General features: G+C 38.7%; 1 pseudogene across 1 annotated transcript; it reads right to left on the bottom strand.

The window, feature by feature from the left end:
- Positions 1-7,730: 7,730 nt before the first annotated feature.
- LOC309864057 (tubulin alpha-1B chain pseudogene) lies at positions 7,731-12,658 on the bottom strand (annotated as a pseudogene). Its single transcript has one exon. The product of its transcript is annotated as a tubulin alpha-1B chain pseudogene (transcript).
- Positions 12,659-16,050: the final 3,392 nt, after the last annotated feature.

Raw genomic sequence — 16,050 nt, 5'->3', positions numbered from 1 at the left:
ATACCACTTCAGCTCCCCATAACTTGCCAGTGCACCTAACCTGCACTCACTTTGCCTCCAGCCACCCTGCCAGGGCACCTGCTGTGTGGAGTGCTCTGGGATCCCTCCAGCCTATACCCTGCCTGGGCTCCAGCCACTCGCCAAGATGCCTCCTGAGAGGAACTCCTGGAGATACCCCAGCTTGCACCCACTTCAGCTATGCTATTGGGGACACTGTGTACAGAGAGTCCTGAAACTTCCCAGCCTGTGCCCACACCAGCTCTGGCCATACCACCAAAATAGAATGTCCTGGGACCCCCTACTCATATGCCCGCCACCATTCCCACTATCCACACCTCCAGCAGCCAAAGTCACCAAGCACACACAACTACATAGGAGACAACCAGGCACAAGCCCATTCCTTCAAGTTTAGAAGTAACTATTCCACCTAATTCACAGAAACACAAGAAGTCAAGCAAAATGAGACAGGAATATGCTCCAAATAAAGAACAAGACAAAAGTCTCAGAAAAAGAAGTAAATAAAACATAACCAATCTAGTTGATAAGTTCAAAGTAATCATAAATATGCTCGCTAGACTAAAGAGAAAAGTGGATGAGTTCAGAATGTCAACAAGAGATAGGAAGTATTTTTAAAAAGAATCAGAACTTGGGGGCACCTGAGTAGCTCAGTGGGTTAAAGCCTCTGCCTTTGGCGCAGGTCTTGGTCTCAGGGTCCTGGGATCGAGCCCCACAATGGGCTCTCTGCTCAGCGGGGAGCCTGCTTTCCCACCCCTCTCTCTGCCTGCCTCTCTGCCTACTTGTGATCTCTGTCAATAAATAAATAAAATCTTAAAAAAAATCATAACTGAAGAAAGAATACCATAACTGAAATAAAAATATACTACAAGGAGTCAGTACAAAGCATGCAGAAGAATGGATCAACCAACTGGAAGATGAGAGTAAGAGAAAGCACCCATAATGAACACCAAAAAGAAAAAATTTTTTAAATGAAAACAGGTCAAGAGATCTCTTGATAAATCTAGGAAAAAAAAAAAAAGATCTCTTGAACATCAAACATAAACATTCACATTACAGGGGCCCAAGAAAGAGGAGAGAGGAAGAAAAGGGACAGAAACTTTATTTAAAGAAATAAGAGCTTGGGAATTCCTTAATCTGGGGAAGAAAATAGGCATCCAGGCTGAGGAGGCATGGAGAGTTCCAAACAAGGTGAACCCAACAGGTCCACTCTCCAGTATGTAATAATTAAGATGTCAGTGATTAAGGATAAAGAGAAAATTTAAAAAGCAACAAGAGAAAAGCAACTGGTTATATGTATAAGGGAGTGCCGTAGAGCTACCAACTGAATTTTTAGCAGAAACTTTGGAGTACAGGAAGGAGTAGTACAATATATTTAAAGTGCTAAAGGAAAAGAATCTACAACCAAGCATACTCCACCTGACAAGGTTACACTTCAGAATTGAAGGAGAGGGTAGAGAGTTTCCCAGGCCACCCCCCAAAAAAGAAATTAAAAAGTAAAAGTTTTAAAAGTTTCATTACTAGGAAACAAGCCTTACAAGAAATATTAAAGGGAATTCTTTAAGTGAAAAAGAAAAAGATTAGATGATAAGAAGAAAATTATGAAAGAAAAAATTTCATGAGTAAAAAGCAAACATGCACCTAAGACTAACCACTTACAAACATAGTATAAAGGTTAAAAGACAAAGTACTGACATTGGTTATATCTAAAAATTAAGGGAATTTTTAAAAGATGCTAAAATAAGACAACATACATAAAACATGGAAGAAAGGGAGTAAAAATTTAGTGATTTTAAAATGTGTTTGAACTTAAGTGACAATCAACATAGACTGCTATATTCTTAGGAGGTTCTATATGAACTTCATGCTAACCAAAAACCTAAATAGACAAAAAAAAGTTTTAAAGAATAAAAGCATAACACTAAAGGAGCTCCTCAATCACAAGGAAAGAGAGCAAAAGAAGTAGGAAGGAACAGAGAAGAACTCCAAAAATAACCAGAAACAATGAACAAAATGGCAATAAATACGTACCTATCAGTAATTACTTTAAATGCCCTAAATGCTCCAATCAAAAAACATGGTATGAATAAATATATAAAAAAATAGGTCTCACTTATATGCTGCCTCAAGACCTAAAGACAAATGCAACTGAAAGTGAAGGGATGGAAAAGATATTCCACACAAATGCAAGAGAAAAAAAGAAAAAACAGAAGCAATACTTAGACAAAATAGACTTTAAAACTAGTAATTATAACAAGATACAAAAAAAGATCATTATATAATGATAAAGAGATTGGTCAGAGAACAGGATAAAACAATTATAAATATCTATGCACCCAACATGGGAGCACCTAAAACCAGAAACCAAATATTAACAGACATAAAGGGAGAAATTGAGAATAGTACAATAATAGTAGGGGACTTTAACATCCCACTTATATCAGTGAAGAGATCGTCCAGCTAGAAAATAAAGGAAACAAAGTTTTTAAATATCACATTAGACCAGAAGGACTTAACATATATACAGAATATTCCATCCAAAAATAAAAGCTTATACATTCTTTTCAAGTGTACATGGAATATTCTCCAGGAGAGATCCCATGGCAGGTCACAAAACAAGTATATTTAAGGAGAATAAAATCATATCAAGCATCTTTTCATGGCACAAGGATATGAAACTAGAAACCAATTAGAAGAAAAAAACTGGAGAAAAAACACAAACATGTAGAGGCTAAATAACATGTTATAAAAAAGTCAACCAAGAAATCAATGAGGAAATGTAAAAGTTCATGGAGACAAAGGAAAATGAGCACCCAAGCGTCCAAAAATCTTTAGAATCCAGCAAAAGCAGTTCTAAGAGGAAAATTTATAGAGACAGGAACACCTTGAGAAACCAGAAAAATCTCAAACCGTCTAAACTTACACACAAAGGAACTAGAAGAAGAACAAGCCCAATGTTAGTAGAAGGAAGGAAATAATAAGAGAGTGGAAATAAACGACATAGAGACTTTCAAAAGAAATAGAAAAGACTGCTGAAACCAAGGTCTACTTCTTTGAAAAGATAAACAAAATTGATAAATCTTTAGCTGACTCATTGAGAAAAAAACAGAGAGGATTCATATAAATAAAAACAGAATTAAAGAGCAATAACAATTGATACCACAGAAATATAAGGATTATAAGAGAATACTCAAAATATTATATGCCACCAAACTGGACAACCAAGAAGAAATGGATAAATTCCTAGAAATGTTTAATCTTCTAAAACGGAATCAGGAAAAAATAGAAAATCTAAACAAACCAATTACTAATAACAAAATTGAGCTGGTAATAAAAATACTCCCAACAAACAAAAGTCCAGGACCAGGCAGCTTTATAGGTGAATTCTACCAAACATTTGAAAAAGAGTTAACACCTATTCTTCTCAAGCTGTTCAAAAAAAAGAAGAGGAAGGAAAACCTCTAAATACATTCTTTAGGCCAGCATTACCCTGATATAAACACCAAAGACACTATAAGAAAAAAGAAAACTACAGACCAATATCCCTGATGAATATAGTTGCAAAAACCCTCAACAAAAATATTAGCAGATTGCACTCAACAATACTTTAAAAAGATCATTCAGCACAATCAAGTGGGGTTTATATCAAGAATGCAAGAATGGCTCAGTATTTTCAAATCAGTTAAAGTGATACACTACATTGACAAAACGAAGAATAAAATTCATGTGTGTTGGAGGCCACGGCACGGTTGGAGTCGTGGATCAAACCAGGCCCTGACCTGTGTCTCCTTTAAAGTCCGGACACCTTGATAAGGGGTTAAGGACAGGAAAGTTGAGTAACACTGAGAAAGGGTCTGTGCTATATGTCATGCGCTCACCTACGTGGCTTCCCACACGCTCAGAAGGGAACAATGTAGTCAGGGTCATGAATTCTTAGTTGGTCCTTATTGTTCCTGTACTTCCCATAACCCACTCCCTGGTTGATTGTCTTGCATCAATAGTAGCTAATGGCATTAGCCATGACTACCTGGCATCACGAGGTTTGCTTGTAGTTAATGTACACTTGTTATAGGAACTTGCAGTCATCTGACTAGATGCCGATGTATTACTCCTTCTATTGTGATCTGCCTTATAAATGTTTGTAGATGTGGAATAAAAGCGGCACTGTTGGACATCCTCCTCAGTGCTCCTCCTGCCCCCCATCTCTTTGTCTCTTTCTTTTCACCATCCTCCTACCCTCACGTTCCTGGTTGATTTGTCGCGCCGGCCACGACACATGTGATCATCTCAGATGCTGAAGAAGCATTTGGCAAAATTCAACATCTGTTCATGATGAAAACTCTTAACAAAACAGGTTGATAGGCAACATACCTCAATGTAATACAGGCAATATATGAAAACCCACAGCTAACATCATACTCAATGATGGAGAAACTGAGAGCTTTTCCTCTAAGATCAGGAACAACCACTTTTATTCAATATAGTACTGGAAGTCCTAACTACAGCAATCAGACAAGAAAAAGAAATAAAAACCATCAAAACTGGGAAGGAAGAAATAATACTGTCACTATTTGCAGATGACAGATACCATACATAGAAAACCCTAAAGACTCCACCCAAAAACTACTCAAAGGGATAAATGAATTCAGTAAAGTTGCAGGGTACAAAATTAATGCCCAGAAATAGACTGTTTCTATACACTAATAATGAAGTAGCAGAAAGAGAAATCAAGAAAACAGTTTCATTTACAGTTGCACCAAAATAAATAAAATACCTGGGAATAAACTTAACCAAGGAGGTGAAAAATCTGTACTCTGAGAACTACAAAACACTGATGAAAGACACTGAAGGTAACAAACAAATGGAAAGACAGAGCATGCTTATGGCTTGGAAACATTAATATCATTAAATGTCCATGCTACCTAAAGCAATCTATAGAGTCAATACAATCTCTCTCAAAATATCAATAGCATTTTTCACAAAAATAGAACAAAAGTACTAAAATACTTATCAAATAACTAAAGATGTCAAATAACCAAAGCAATCTTAATAAAGAAGAATACGCTTTAGGTATCACAATCCCTGTTTCAAGATATGCTACAGAGCTCCAGTGATCAAAAGATTATGGTACAAATACAGAAGTATAGGTCAATGGAGCAGAATGGAAAGTCCAGGAATAAATCAATTCTTATATAGCTAATCTATGACAAAGGAGGCAAGAATATACAAGAGAGAAAGGAGAAAAGGCCAATTTCTTCAATAAAGAAAGGGAAAGCTGGACACCTACATGCAAATGAATGAAACTGGGCCACTTTCTTTTACCATACACAAAAATAACTAAAAATGGATTAAGAACTAAATGTGAGACTTGAAACCATAAAACTCCTAGAAGAAAACATAAGCAATAATCTCTTTACCATCAGCCTTGGCAACATATTCATAGACAAGTCTCTTCAGCAAGGGAAACAAAAATAAAAATAAACTGTTGGGACTATACCAACATAAAAAAGTTTCACACAATGAAGGAAACCATTAACAAAACAAAAAGGCAACCTACTGAATGGGAGAAGATATTTGCAAATGATGTATCTGACAAGAGGTCAATATCTAAAACATATTAAGAACTTATACAACTCAACACCAAAACAAAAACAAAAACAAAAACAAAACCAATCTGATTAAAAAATGGGCAGAGGACCTGAATAGACACTTTTCCAAAGAAGACATACAGGTGGCCAACAGACATAAGAAAGAGGCTCAACATCTCATCATCCCCTGATGATTAAAGTAAAATCAAATGCAAGTCAACACCACAAGGAGCTATCACCTTACTCCCGTTTGAATGGCTTGCCTCAAAAAGACAAGAAATAACAAGTGTTGGTGAGAATGTGTAGAAAAGGGAACCATTTACACACTGTTGGTAGGAATGTAAATTGGTGTAGCAACTGTGAAAAACAGCATGGGTCTCCTCAAAAAATTAAAAATAGAAATGTCCTAAGATGCAATAATTCCACTACTGAGTATTTACTCAGAGAAAATGAAAACATTAATTTGAAAAGATAGAAGATATATGCACCTCTATGGTTATTGCAGCATTATTTACAATGGCCAAGATATGGAAGTAACCCATGTGTCCATTGATACAGAAACACACACACACACAGAAATATTGTTCAGACATCAAATTGTTCAGAATGAGATCTTGCCATTTGCAACAATATGGATGGATCTAGAGGGTATTACTCTAAGTGAAATAAATCAAGCAAAAAAAGACAAATACCATGTAATTTCATTTATATGTGGAGCCTAACAAAAAAATCAAACCAACAAACAAGCAGAAACAGAACCATAAATACAAAGAAGGAACTAAAAGTTTCCAGAAAAGAAGGGATGGGGAGATGGGTAAAATGGGTGAAAAAAAGGCTCAGTCTTCCAGTTATAGAATGAATAAATCATGGGATATAAGGTTTGGAGAATATAGTCAGTTATATTGTAGTAGCATCATGTGGAGACAGTAGCTATGTTTGAGGTCAGCATAGCATAACAGAGAGAGTGATCAAATCACTCTGCTGTACATTTGAAACTAACATAACATTTGTATGTTAACTCTACTTCAATTTAAAAAATGACTTACAGCCTTGAACGTTAAACTTGAAACCATAAAACTCTTAGAAAAAAAGGTGGTAAGATTCTTGACATTAATCTTGGCAATGATTCTTTGGACTCGACACCAAAAGCTAAGACAGAAAAAGCAAAAATAAACAACGAGGACTATGTCAAGCTGAAAACCTTTTGCACAGGAGAGTAACCATCAACAACATGAAAAAGCAACCTACTGAATGAGAGAAAATATTTGCAAATCTTCTATCAGATAAAATGTTAATACCCAAACTCTATGAAGAACTCATACAACTCAATAGAATAAAAGCAGTCTGGTTTAAAAATGGGCAGAGGGTCTGCATAGACATTTTCCCAAAGGAAATATACAAATGAACAGCAGGTACATGAAAAGGTATTCAACAACACTCATTGTCGGGGAAACGCACAGTGAGATATAATTTCACACCTGTTAGAATGACTCTGATCAAAAAGGCAAGAAGTAAACATTGGAGAGAATGTGGAAACAAGAGACTGCTTATGAGCTGTAAATTGTGTAGCCACTATGGAAAACGGTACACGGAGCTTCTTCAAAACATAAGAATTAGTACTGCCGTATAATCCAGAAATTCCATGGGTGTAGAGCTGAATAAAATTAGAACATTTATCTGCACCCCTTCCCCGCCATGTTCACCGCAGTGTTATTACAACAGCCAGGACAGGAGAGCAACCTCAGTGTCCATCAGTGGATGAATGAATAAACCAAGTATGGTGTACATATACATGAAGGAATACTATTCAGCCATAAAAAAGAAAGAAATACTGTCATTTGTGACAACATGGATGGCCCTTGAGGGCATTATAGTGACTGAAGTAAAACAGAGAAAGACAAAATAAAGTATAATCTCACTTATAAGTGAAATCTTAAAACACACATACCCACAAACTCATATACAGAGAACAGATTAGTGGTTGCCGGAAGTGCAGGGTGAGTTGTAGGAGACGAAATGGATGAATAAGGTCAAAAGGTACAAAATTCCAGTTATAAAATAAGCAAGTCATGGAGATGTAATACATAGCACAGTTACTGTTGGTAATACTATATGTCATGTTCGAAAGTTGCTAAGAGAATAAACTTTAAAGTTCTTATTATAAGAAAAAAACTTTGTAACTAGGTATGGAGACAGATGTTAACTAGACTCATTATGGTAATCATTTTGCCATATATATATATATATATATATATCATTATGTAGTACACATGAAACAAATGTTACATGTCCATTATACTTCAATTTAAAAAAGGAAGAGCAATGTACTATAACACCAGGATAGGAAAGAACTGCTACAACATGAATGAATTTCACAAATGTCATGTTGAGTAGAGAAGCCAGATTTTAAAAATATATATGTACTATGCAATTCAATTTATAAGTTCAAGAACAGACAGCGCTAAGCGACAATTACCCAACCCCACCAGTGGTTGCCTCTAGGTGGGAATGGACTAGTCCCAGCTGGAAAGACATAAAAGAAACTTCTACAGTGCTAGACTCACTCTACATCTTAATCTGGGTGATGATTCATGGTTATAAATATGTTCAAAAATGACTAAGCTGTACAATTAAGATGAGCTTACTTTAAACATTTTATGTAGGTCATACCTCAAACGGGGGCGGGGGGGGAGTGGGTACCAATGATTGAGAAGGAACTTCTGAGCAAAAACTAGCATTTTTTTAATACCTTTGAATCCATTATGCTCTCACTGTGCCCTCTCTCCCACCTCCTCCTTACCACCCTTTCTACAAGGAATACCTTATTCACACCCAACAGAGAAATGGACAGCTTGGGTCTGTAACAAAGCATTGTGTTTTCAAGCACAGGTAATTGTTATTATTTTTTGAAGATTTTATTTATTTATTTGACACACAGAGATCACAAGTAGGCAGAGAGGGGCGGGGAAGCAGGCTCCCCAGGGAGAGTCATATGCAGTGCTCAATGCCAGGACCCTGAGATCATGACCTGAGCCGAAGACAGAAGCTTAACCCACTGAGCCACCCAGGCGCCCTGAGCACAGGTCAGTAATTGTATATGGGAGTATACGCTGCTACATACAAATTAACTGATTGGAGCACAACCTTTCAAGGTTTAACACAGAATAAGCTTCATGGTAAAAAGAGCACCTCTATGACTTTTTTTTTGTTTTAATTTTTTTTTTTTTTTAAGATTTTATGTATTTGTTGGAGAGCGAATGCGCACAGAAGCAGGGGGAACAGTGGGCAAAGGGAGAGGCAGGCTCCCTGCTGAGCAAGGAGCTGACTTGGATGCCGGGAACATGACCTGAGTCAAATGCTGATGCTTAACTGACTAAGACATCCAGGCGTCCTCCCCTGTGACATTTTTAACTCTACTATTCCTCTCCTTCTTTACCCTCTCCTTTAACAGAATCTGCCAACGTCCTCACAACCCTTCTCAAGGGCAGCCATGTCCTCACGGGCCTCAGAAAACTCTCCTTCCTCCATGCCCTCAACTCCATAACAGTGAACAAAAGCACCCTTGGCCTACATCAGGTCAAATTTGTGACCCAGTTGAGCCCAGGTCTCAGTACTTTGTTTGGCCAGGTCTCCATCGGTACCGCAGTGAGAAGCTGGTAATTAATGCCCACCTTGAAGCCAGTGGGGGACACAAGTCCACCAAGAGGGTGGTATGCTTGGTCTTGATGGTGGCAATGGCAGCATTGACATCTTTGGGAACATGTTGCCACAGTACAACAGATAGCAAGCCACGTATTTACCATGGCGAGGGTCACATTTCACCATCTGGTTGGTTGGCTCAAAGCATGTGTTGGTGATCTCTGCTGCAGTAAGCTGTTCATTGTAGGCTTTCTCAGTAGAGATGACAGGGGCAGAGGTGGCCAGAGAGAAGTGGATGCAGGGATAGGGCACCAGCTTGGTCTAGAATTCTGTCAGATCAACATTCAGGGCTCCATCAAATCTGAGGGAAGCAGTGATCAAGGACACAATCTGGCTAATAAGGTGGTTAAGGTTAGTGTAGGTTAGGTGTTTGATATTGAGGTTTCTGTGACAGATGTCATAGATGGCCTCATTGTCTACCATGAAGGCACAATCTGATTGTTCCAAGGTGGTGTGGGTAATGAGGATGGATTGTAGGGCTCAGCCACCACTGTGAAAAACCAGGGACTGAGTAAATGGAGAACTCCAGCTCAGACTTCTTGTCGTCATCGACAGAGAGACTCTCTATTAGCAGGGAGGTGGGCCCCAAACTAGTTCCTCCTCCAAAGCTGTGGAAACCAAGAAGTCCTGAAGACTGTGCATTGGTCAGCCAGTTTCTGAATTCAGTCCAAGTCAAGGCCAGTGATCTCCTTGGGCATATTAGCAGCATCTTCCTTGCCTGTGATGAACTGCTCAGCATGGACAAGGTGCCAGTGTGAACTTCATCAATGACTGTGGGTTCCAGGTGTACAAACACTGCCCTGCACACATGCATGCTGGCGCCATCTCACTGAAGAAGGTGTTGAAGACGTCATCTCCCCCAGTGGTCCTGTCACTTGGCATCGGACCAATCAGGCTGGATGCCATGTTCCAGGCCATAGATCTACCAGCAGGCATTACCAGTCTGGACACCAGCATGGCCAACATGGATGGAGTTGCATTCACTCATGGTTGCTGCTTGGCAGCTGCAGAGCAGATGTGGGGAGGAGGAAGAGACTGTTGATTGTTACAGCAGGACTCTGAGGCGGTCTGTGGAAGAGAACCTGCCTCACCATATGCCCTCTTAATGAAAACGGTTTGACAGCTAACACCTCAATCAAAAATACTATGCACTGAAGTTCCTAGGAAATTTGTCAGGACTGGGTTCAAAGGGGGATACAAGTACTTCTAGCATAAAGCAAGAGCATAGACTTGAGTTTATATCTTCATATTTATACATAGTAATGGGGGGACTTTAGGCAGTTCATAACTTCTTTGTCTCTATTTTGTCTATAAAAGACACCTGAGAATACATTGAAGAGTTGCTGTGGGATGGAAATGAGATAATGCACATAAAGGCAAAATACATCAACTGTATAGTATTTTTACTGCCTGCTCTTTAGCCCTAGAGAGTCAGAGGACACCGTTGTATTAAAGATGACACAACCGGCATCTCCCTGCTACCAGCATATTTTCTTAAAGGTCTTTGAAATAATTTACCTTGCCAAGAATGCAACGGATAAGTCAGCAGAGAAGAAAATAATTGTATCCATAACTTAGGAACTAAAATTTCTGGGGGAAAATGAAACATGAGCATGTCCTCATCTGTTTTTCTATCCTTAGTTATCACCTTGCAACACAGTCCTGGTAAGTTACCTAGAACCTTTTTTTTTTTCCTCTTTCCAAAATAAAACCCTATGTCCTGAATTCCATTGGCTCTCTTGTAAAGCAGAGGAGCTTGTCATATTGAAGATTCTTGATTGCAAGTGGCGGAAAACCCTGTCCCGATTGGCTTTAAATAATAAGGAATTATATGGGTTTGCATCACCAGAACATCCAAGAGGTGGCGCTAGTTCCGAGCACAACTTTTTGTGCGCTCGAATGCCTCCAGGTCCTGGTGTCTGCGTCCCTCTTTGCCTCCCCTTACCCACAGCAGCTGCAGCAACTCCAGGCATACATCTCATCGCTGGGAGGTTCCAGTGGAATAGAGCTCATGAACATAAGCCCATAGGAAAGTCTGGGTCTGCCTCTGATTTCATAAAGAATCATGATGTGCTGTAACAGGAGACTGGTTTCTAGTTCTGACTCTATTCCTAGAATTTTTATGATGTTGGGAAGTCATTTGCTCCATTACTCCCCACCTCCACCCCCAACCCTTAACAGTCTCATTCTCAAAATAAAGGCATCAAATCTCAGTGCTGTCTCAGGTCTCCTGCAGAACCAGTACGTCTTCAGTTTTTCACAGTAAAGGCTTTTTCCTCTGGAGTTAAAGAATAGTGCCCTCTGATGGTCTCTTCTATACTTGCCTTTTTATTTAGTTTGATTGGTTTACATTTTCCAATTCACAAAGAGAAATGGTCTGAACAAAGTTACTGTGAAATGAAATTCCATATTGAAGTCTATTTTATTCCCATTCTCATTTTAAAATGTAAAAGGCTTGTGTTCTAACATATAAGTGGCTAAGGCTACGGATTTCATATTTATTACACATATTTTCTTAGGTGGTATTTTTCATTGTTTTTCATATTTTTAATCTCTTATGATTTTTTTGACCCATGTGTTACTTAGTGGCATGTTAGTTCATTTCAAAATCTTTGGGAATTTTCTAGATATCTTTTTTATTATTGATGTCTAACAATTTTTTTAAAGATGTATTTATTTGATAGAGCGAGCAAGTGGCAGGAAAGGGCAGAGGGAAAGAGAGAATCTCAAACAGACTCCCCGCCAAGCAGGGCCAATGTGGGGTTCAGTCTCAGGACCCTGAGGTCATAACCTGAGCCGAAGCCAAAAGTTGGATACTTAGCCAACTGAGTCACCCAAGGGCCCAATGTCTAACAATTTAATTGTGGTCATATAATAGTCTGTGTGATTTAAAGCTTAAATTTTAGACTTGTCTTATGGTTCAACATATAGTTCAACATGGGTCTTTTCTGATGAAAACCCCATGTTCACGTGAAAGGTGTATCTGACCTATCCAGTGTGTGGTGGTCTTTACTACACTGAGTTTTTATAATACTCAACTCTTCTGAATCCTTTGCCCTCCTCTTTGTCTGCTTTACTGTCAGTTACTGAGAGTGGAGTGTTGAATCTCAAAATACGACTGTGGATTTGTCTAGTTCTCCATTTAGTTTTGTCAGTTTTTGACACGTGTACTTTGAAACCCTGTTAGCAGTTACTTTCACGTTTGGGATCGGTCGTTTTTTTTAATGAACTGACCCATGTAACATAATACAATGTCTCTTTTTACCTCCGATAATACTCCTTATTTCGAAGTTTACTGTATCGGACATTAATATAGCCATATCACCTTTCGTCATTAAAATGATGAGTACTAGTATAATAAATATTTTCTGTCATTTTACTCAACGTATTATGATTTTATACTTAAGTGTGTCCCTTGTAAACACCTTAATAGTTGGGTCTTTTTAAAAACTTCTTATAGTAAAGGTCATAGTCCACTGTAATATAATAACCAATATGGTTGGGTTTAAGTGTATTATCTTTTTATTCATTTTCTATTTTTTTAGCTGCACTTTTCCCCATTAATCCTGCTTTCTCGCCATCTTTTGGTATTCCACTTTCTTTCTTTCTTTTTTTTTTTTAAAGATTTTATTGATCTATTTGACAGTGAGAGAGAGACAGTGAGAGCAGGAACACGAGCAGGGGGAGTAGAAGAGAGAAAGCAGGCTTCCCACGAAGCAGGGAGCCTGATGTGAGGCTTGATCCCAGAACGTTGGGATCATGACCTGAGCCGAAGGCAGACACTTAACAACTGAGCAACCCAGGTGCCCCATCACCTTATTTCTTCTATTAATTTAGTTATATCTTTTTTTTAATGATTCCTCTTTCTGCATCTTTTAAATGATTATAATATGCATTTTAACTTATGGTTTGGCATGGATTAACACTGTCAGTTCATATATAGTGCTAAGAACCATACCACAGTGTACTTTCATTTACCTTCTCCCTTTCTTTGGCTGTTGTGGTCATGTATTTTACTGGTACATACACTATGCTACCCATAATCCAATGTTGATATTTTACTCTAAAAGAAAAATGTAAGGGCACCGAGGTGGCTCAGTTTATTAAGTGTCTGCCTTCAGCTCAGGTCATGATCCCAGGGTCCTGGGATCGAGCTCCACATTGGACTTCCTGCTCAGTGGGGAGTCTGCTTCTCCCTCTCCCTCTGCTTCCTCCCCAGCCCCACCCCCACTCATTCTCTCTCTCTCTCCAATAAATAAATGAAATCTTTTAAAAAAAAATAAGATGTCTTTTATGACCTAATATCTAAAATATATAAAGAAGTCTCATGGGACACCTGGATGATTCAGTCAGGTAGGCATCTGCCTTTGGCCCTGATCATGATGGTCCCAGGGTCCTAGGATCGAGCCCCATATCGGGCTCCTTGCTCAGTGGGGAGCTGGCTTCTCCCTAAGTCTGCTGCTCCCCCCTGCTTGTGCTCCCTCTCTCTCACTCTCTCTCTGACAAATGAATAAATAAATAGAATCTTTAAAAAAAAGCTCTCAAAACTCAACAGTAAAAAGAAAATAACCCAATTTTATAAAGAGGCAAAATATATGAAGAGATGTTTCACTAAAGAGGAGAGAGGCAGATGGCCAAAAAGCATGGGAGATGTTCAACATCATTAGTCACTAGGGGCATGCAAATTAAAACCACAATGAGGTACCACCACACACCTACTAGGAAAACTAAAATAAAAAATAGCGATAATACTAAATGCTGGTAAGAGTGCCCCAAAGCTGGACCACTTGCATTTGCTATAAGGTAGTGCATTCTGGAAAACAACTTGACAATTTTTCATAAAACTAATATGTTATTACTGTTCTTACCCTGCAGCTGCACTCTTGGGCATATACCCCAGAGAAATAAGAACTTATATTTATATAAAACTTGAACATGAATATTCATAGCAGCTTTATGTCTAGTAGCCAAATACAGGAAACAACCCAGATGTCCTTTGAGGGGCGAATGGTTTAACAGTGGTACATCTATCATCAAATACTTCTAAGCAATACCAAGAAACAAACTAAGGTTATAGGCAACAATCTAGGTGAGTCTACATGAATTACACTGAATGAGAAAAGCTTAATAACAGTTAGTGGTTGCCAGAGTTGAGGGACGGGGCAGAGAGGGTGCGGGAGAGAAGAGGGTGTGGTTATAAAAGAATAGTACAAGAGATCTTTGTGGATGGTACATCTATTCTGTAGCTAGACTGTGATATTAGATACAGGGACCTGTACATGTGATACAATTATATAGAACGAAAAGCACACACATAAATGAGTGTAAGTAAAACTGGGGAAATCTGAGTAAGATCGATGAGTCATATCAATGTCAGTATCTTAGTTGTTCTACTATATTGCAGTTCCATGAACTGTTTACACTAGAGAGAACTGAGTAATAGGTACACAGGATCTGTCAGTATTATCTCTTAGGACTGTAAAGGAATCTATAATTATACCAAAATAGGGGCACCTGGGTGGCTCATCTGAACATCTGCCTTCAGCTCAGGTCATGATCTCAGGGTCCTGGGATCGAGCCCTGCATCAGTCTTCCTGCTCAGCAAGGAGTCTGCTTCTCCCTCTCCCTCTGCCTCTCCTGCTGCTTGTGCTCTATCAAATAAAATCTTAAAAAAAAAAAAAGGCAATTGTGCCACACTCCAAGAGCTATAAAGAAATAACGTTTTGATTATCGTGGAGACACAGAGTTCGGGAGCCAATGGCTTTGGAGATTGCAAAGCCTGATTGGTCACGCCCAGGAAACAATTTAGCTGTGAGAGGTGAACTCTGTGGTCTGATAACCAGACTGGTTGACATTAATAGCACAGTTCTAAATGCTTGATATGAAGCATCTCATTGGATCTGTACCACAACCCTCTGAAGTAGGATATTATTATTATGGCTATTGTGCAGGTGAGGCAATCAAAGCATAGTCGTATTAAATAACTTTCCCAGGTTATTAAAAAAAAAAAAAAAAGAAAACCCAGGGAAGTCCTGTTTTGGCCAATCTTGAGTGATATCTCCACATTATATAAAGGGCACTAGGTTATTTGTCAAGATGTTGGGTTCTAATTGTAGTGTTACTGAGTCACAATCAAATACTTGAGAAATGACTCAACCACTTGGTTACCCCATTTGAAAAAAGAAATAGTGAGTACATGTCTAGGATCCTCACCACAGAAGCATTCTGTTTTTTTTTTTTTTTTTTTTTTTTTTTTATGATTCCCCAATTCTAAAAAGAATGGTGGAAAGAATGTTTGCCATCCCCATTTTGACAGTTAAACTCCTCTCCAGTGACATAGTTCCTTTCCCCCTTTTCCCTCATTTAAGTGTTTACCGAACATCCACTGTAGGTTGTCTGTTGAGTATTTGGCTTTATTTGAGTTCCTGATGCCCCCCTTCCCCCACCTTTCTCTCCCTCTCCCTGCAGAAGGCTTCCCTAATGCCTTCAGTCACAGCAAATTTCAGATAACATAGCAATGATCTACCAAGTGCTTACCAAGTACAAAAGATGAACACATGCTATGGCCTTTAGTCAACACAAAACACAGTGAAATAGTACTAACATCACTTTATACTTGTGGCTTAGAAAAGGTAAATGTCTGAGTTAAGGACAGTCACTGACCATGGAAAGTTGAGGCGGATCTCAAACCCTAACCTACATAACTCAGACACACCTGGCGACATTGTCTATGCCTTGAAATCTTCCA

This window comes from Mustela nivalis (genome assembly GCF_964662115.1).
Source record: "Mustela nivalis genome assembly, chromosome: 5".
In the NCBI taxonomy this organism is placed as follows: domain Eukaryota; kingdom Metazoa; phylum Chordata; class Mammalia; order Carnivora; family Mustelidae; genus Mustela; species Mustela nivalis.
The sequence above is the reverse complement of the archived record's forward strand: the minus strand, read 5'-3'. Positions and strand labels throughout refer to the sequence as shown.